We start from the raw sequence: 6,340 nt of genomic DNA, 5'->3' as shown, positions 1-6,340 counted from the left end.
TTATTCTCATTTTTCAAATAGTTTGTTAGTATATAGAAATGCTGCTTTTTTATGTTAATCTTTGTATCCTGAAACTGTACTAAACTCCCTTATCAGCTCTAACAGTTTTTTTGGTGGAGATTTAAGGGCTTTCTATACATAAAACCATGTTTATCTACAGAGACAATTTAACCTTTTTAAAATATTTATTTATTTATTTATTTTTGAGATGGAGTCTCACTCTGTCACCCAGGCTGGAGTACAGTGGCATGATCTCAGTTCACTGCAACCTCTGCCTCCCAGATCCAGGCGATTCTCCTGTCTCAGCCTTTCCAGTAGCGGGGACTACAGGCGTACACTACCACACCCAGCTAATTCTTGTATTTTTAGTAGAGAGGAGATTTCGCCATGTTGGCCAGGCTGGTCTCAAACTCTTGACTTCAAATGATCCACCTGTCTTGGCCCCCCAAAGTGCTGGGATTATATGTGTGAACCACCTCGCCTGGCTTCCACCATTCCTGGCCTGGATGCCATATATTTCTTTTTCTTACTTAATTGCTCTGCCTAGGATTTCCAGTGTTATGTTGAATAAAAGTGGCAGGAGTGGACCTCCTTGCTTGTTCCTGATCTTAGAAGAAAAGCTTTCAATTCTTTATTATTGAGTACAGTAGTCCCTCCTTATCTGCTACAATTTTGCTTTCCATGGTTTAGTTACCTGCAGTCAATCATAGTCCAAAAATAGGTGAGTACATTTCAACAATATATTTTGAGAGATTGAAAGATGATATATAAGAAACTCAAACAACTCAATAATAAAAAAACAAATAACCTGATTAAAAAATGGGGAAAGAATTTGAATCCACATTTCTCAAAAGAATACATACAAACAACCAATAGGTATATGACACAATGCTCAACATCACTAATCATCAGGGAAATGCAAACCAAAACTGCAATGAGATATCATCTCATACCTGTTCACATGCCTATTACCAAAAAGACAAGTGATAACAAATGTTGGTGAGGATGTGGAGAAAAGGGAACCGTTCCGCACTGCTGATGGAAATGTTAATTAGTACAGCCATTATGAAAAACAATGTGAAGGTTGCTCAAAAAGTTAAAACTAGAACTACCATATGATCCAGCAATTCCACTAAATGAAATTAGTAGCTGCACTCTCATGTTCACTGTGGCATTATTCACCATAGCCAAGCTAAGGGATCAACTTAAGTATTATAATGTCTCTATCAGTGGATGAAAGGACAAAGAAAATGTGGTATATATACACAACGGGATATTATTTAGCTTTCAAAAATAATAAAATCCGGTCATTTGCAACAACAAGGATAAACCTAGAGAATGTTATGTTAAGGGAAATGTCAGACACAGAAAGACAAATACCACATGGTCTCCCTTATATGTAGAATTGTCAGACTCATAGACCAGATACTAGACAGAGACTAGAATGGTGGTTTCAAGGGGCCTTGGAGGGGGTTTAGAGATGGTCAAAGATGTAGTTTCAGTTAGACCCAAAGTTTGCTGTAAAACATGATGGCTGTAGTTGACAATGTATCGTATACTTGAAATTGCTAAGAGGGTAGATTTTAAGTATTTTCACCACAAAAAAGTAAAATAATATGCATGTCAATTAGCTTGAATTGGCCATTCCACAATGTATACATATATCAAAACTTCATGTTATACATCATAAACATACACAACTTTTGTTTGTCAAAATATATTAAAAAGATGAAATACTGCTAACTCTCAGTTAAACCAAAATGAAACATGCATTTATAACTTTTCTAAATAAAAACAATGAGCTGCTTCCCTTACTTTTCTTTCTTACATTTATTTTTTTCCTGTTTGCAGTACAATTTATTCTTTCCTTGTTGTTTTAAAGCTAATTATACTTTCCCCAAGTAATTAAGACAATACTGAAAACTTTAAAAGCATGCTTATCCCCTTCCTAAATGAAGTTACAAATTCTGTAGAATGTTGGTGCAAATGCCCATCTATATTATTTAGCCGTATCTTCATTGTATATATTTAAATAAGAATTCGCTAAAAAAAAGTGGGGTGAAATTAATATAACTTTTGCATTAGCATTGAGGAGTTTAAATTAAGACTGCAGAGTAAATTGTGGCAATTGGATTATAAGAAATTCAAAGGCTAAAATGATGTCTTATTCTTATATCACGTATTTCATAGTATAAACGAAGTGCTTAATATGTGCTCATTAAATGGAATTAAAAATTTAGTACTGAAAACATTTTCATGATCCCAGATCAGTAGGAGGATATTTCAGATGTGGTATCAAGCTGGGTCTATTTATAGTAGAAATAAGAGTCTGTCTTTCTAGTGAAAACTAGTAAGAAAAGGTCCTAATGACAGCATTTATCATCCAACAACAATATGTTAGTCATTAAGAAATTACTAGCTTCTTTTGTTTCACTACAATCCCTAGAGGTACAGTGTAATTATCAGTGATTACATATGATAAAGCTGGAACTTCAGAAGTCAGGTGATTTGTGGAAGATCACACAGTGAGTGGCAGAATTAGGACCAAGTCACAGGTCTCTAGCTCCAAATCTCAGGTTCTTAGCACTGCACAAGCTTTTCTCAAACTGTTGTCTCAGGACGCTGATTCAGGGAGTACCTGCTGTGTGCTCCATTATCCTATTAGAAAGTCATGGCCTTGGCCGGGCGAGGTGGGTGGCTCACGTCTGTAATCCCAGCACTTTGGGAGGCCGAGGCAGGCAGATCACGAGGTCAGGAGATCGAGACCATCCTGGCTAACACGGTGAAACCCCGTCTCTACTAAAAATTCAAAAAAATTAGCCGGGTGTGGTGGCGGCGCCTGTAGTCCCAGCTACTCGGGAGGCTGAGGCAGGAGAATGGCGGGAACCCGGGAGGTGGAGCTTGCAGTGAGCCCAGATCACGCCACTGCACTCCAGCCTGAGAGACAGAGTGAGACTCCGTCTCAAAAGAAAAAAAAAAAAGCTAGCCAGGCGAGGTGGCGGGCGCCTGTAGTCCCAGCTACTCGGGAGGCTGAGGCAGGAGAATGGCGTAAACCCGGGAGGCGGAGCTTGCAGTGAGCTGAGATCCGGCCACTGCACTCCGGTCTGGGTGACAGAGCAAGACTCCGCCTCAAAAGAAAACAGAAAAAAGTTACACATATCAGAACATTGAATGTGCCAACGCGTAAAGAAATCTGCTCAATTTCGTTTATCTTGGGGTAGAGAATATTAAAATATCAAAATTCATTTTTTAAAAATTTAAGAATTTATTTACAATAACTTAAAGAGTACAGTTGAATTGTTTGTAACTCAAAGGGTAAACGCCTGAGAAGATGGACACCCTATTTTTCATGATGTGCTTATGTCACGCTGCATGCATGTATCAAAACACCTCATGTACCCCATAAATATATACACCAACTATGTACCCTGAAAAATTTTAAAAATTAAGAAAAACATAAGAATTTAGTTAGGCCTATTTTTTTTCCTTGTGAAATAAATAGCAATTTTATTTACTTATAAGCTCATAAATGCTTTTTGGAAAGCCATGTCAAACCAAACTGGTCTACATAAACTGTTATACTACTTTACTAGAAGGAAATGAAATTCCTTTGCTGTTCTTTTATTTGGCTCTCAGTGAAATATTATATAACCCCTCACATTATGTTAAAACAAAACTGTCAAGAACATAAAAAAAGAAAAAATCTTCTTGCTCTTCACTTTATATCTCCAGAAATGTTTTGGGTTTCCTCAGTGAGTGTATTTTGTTCATAGATATGATCACCTGTTATGTGTGTTACAGGGGAAATGACGTTTAGAATTGATGAGCCAGCCACCCTCCTCCGAGTCTTAGAGGTGAGCACTCTGATCCTAGAAAGGTGATAGGACTTGCCAAAAGTAGTTGGTGGAACTGAGCTTCTCATCAGGACTTTTGTTCCATGTGATCTGCCATAGTATGAAGTTTTTGCCTGACCCAACCTAGGATATCATTAACAATGAGTTCAAGTTCTTGTGGGAATTAAGGATATGAGCCTCTTTTAAGAAAATAAAATATGATGGCCAAGCACACTGACTCATGCCTGTAATCTCAGCACTTGGGGAGGACGAGGCAAGAGAATTGCTTGAGGCCAGGAGTTCAAGACCAGCCTGGGCAACATAGTGAGACCCTATCTCCACACACACACACACACACACAAAATGAAAAAGAAAAAGAAAATTAGTTGGATGTGATAGTACATGCCTGTAGTCCCTGCCACTTGGGAGGCTGAGGCAGGAGGATCGCTTGAGTCTGGGAGGTCGAAGATGCAGTGAGCTGTGATTGTTCCACTGCACTTCAGCCTAGGTCACAGTGACAAACGAACGAACAAATGAACGAAAGAAAGAGAGAGAAAGAGAGACAGAGAGAAAGGAAGGAAGGAGGAAGGAAAGAAGGAGGAAGGAAGAAAGGAAGGAAAGAAGGAAGGAGAGAGAAACAGAGAAAAGAAGGAAAGAAGGACAGAGAAAGAAAGAAAAGAAAAAGAAAAAAAAGAGAGAAAGAAAGAAAAGAAAGAAGGAAAAGAAAAGAAGGAAAGGAAAGAAAGGAAGAAGGAAGGAAGGAAAGAAGGAAGGAAGGAAGGAAAAAATAAAGAGAGAAAGAAAAAGAGGAAAGAGAGCAAGCAAGCTAGCTGCTGAGCGGCACAGAAAGACAAATTTTGTAAGGACCAGCCCTGAAGTGAAAAGTTCTATTTATTTTTCTCCCCTTTCCAGCCAGAACTGCAGGTCATCAGCGAAGGTCAGAGGTAGGCAGACAGGGCAGTTCATGAAAGAGTGGAGGAAAATTCTTTCCTTTTGTTTCAGGACTAATTTGAAAGAACACAGCCATATAATAATGTCCTGAAATCTTGTACTTAATTTCTGCTGAGTTTCTAATTCAGTCAAGTACTATAGAGATGTATTAAGATTTGGTCTTTTTTCTTGAAATCATTTTGTAAATTTTAAAATAAGTTAGACAATTAGAAGTTGGAAATTTCACAAACAAAATTTACTACAAAAACTATCAGGCTTAGATCTCCTAATAGTTTTCCATTGAAATTGCTCTGTTTGTATAAAATGATGAGACAGATTACTTATCAGTAACTGATACCATCTCAGGATCTTTGACTAGTCCCACTAGTAAATGCCTTATTAATTTCAATAAAATATGACTTCTAAAGCCAAGAAAAATAATTGAAAATACTACACAATTATGTGATAAAAAAGTTATTTCCAAAAAATATGGAATGTATTTAAAACATTGCCAACATGATATACATGTGTCTATGTCAGTGTAATTTCCCCTGCTTTGGTACTATTATTTGAAAAATTTAGCTATTATAGTTTGTTGTTGTTGTTCTGATCCAAAAGAGAAACGAAAATTCAGGCATGGACTAATTTTATTCCAATATGAAATTGATGAATTATGCTGGTTATGTGAAGTATCTATCTGAAATATGAAGTAAGAAAAAGGAAGGAAGGGATAATCTTCCTCATTTTTGGAACAGAAGACATTACAATTTCTTCCAGTTTTCAGTTCTTCCCATTTAGTCAATCTTCTATCCATCCATAAGTACTTTGATTCTACCAAATGTATTGTTTTTATCCTTTTTACTGTTTTGTGATATCTACTTCTGTTGTTTGTTGGCGGTTAATCTTTCCTGCAAGCCACAAAGCACCATAAGATGTTATAGAATACCTACAAAATGGGAGCTTCAGCTCATCTATGCCTTGCAAAGATGTAAACATAAGAAAAGAACAGCACTGAATTCCAGAGGCTGATAAATGTCATTTTTATATGCTTATTTAATTCAGATAAATAGAACTGTTATGAATTTGAGAGGAATGAAGATGTTCAAACACTAACAGAAAATCATTAGCCTCATATTAGAGCATTCAAATGCTTATGTAACTCTTCAATCCATCTGGCTTCATAAAACCACAACTTTGAACACAAAAAAAGTGGCAGAGTTCACACTACCTTTTATATGTTCCTCAGTATGCAATTGCATCCATTTATTATGAATTAACTTTGAAAAAAATCACAGATTTAAAAACAGTACAACAGTGCCTGATTCCTTTTAATTCCACAAATACCTAGCATCTCAAAGTAACGTGTAAACAAACTTCTATGCTGCTCAATGAATCCTTCCAATTTCCATAATAAACGAAATAGTATCGGATCTAGTATATGACTTTCATGTATAAGTTATGGTTTTATACACTACTTTGACAATATTACTGATACAACAGAGAAACATTTTCAACTATTGTATTTATTTAAAACAAACTGACAGGTTCAAGCACCTGTCTTCAGAAAAGCCAGCAGC

Source organism: Colobus angolensis, unplaced genomic scaffold (assembly GCF_000951035.1).
Source record: "Colobus angolensis palliatus isolate OR3802 unplaced genomic scaffold, Cang.pa_1.0 Scaffold73, whole genome shotgun sequence".
In the NCBI taxonomy this organism is placed as follows: domain Eukaryota; kingdom Metazoa; phylum Chordata; class Mammalia; order Primates; family Cercopithecidae; genus Colobus; species Colobus angolensis.
The sequence above is the reverse complement of the archived record's forward strand: the minus strand, read 5'-3'. Positions refer to the sequence as shown.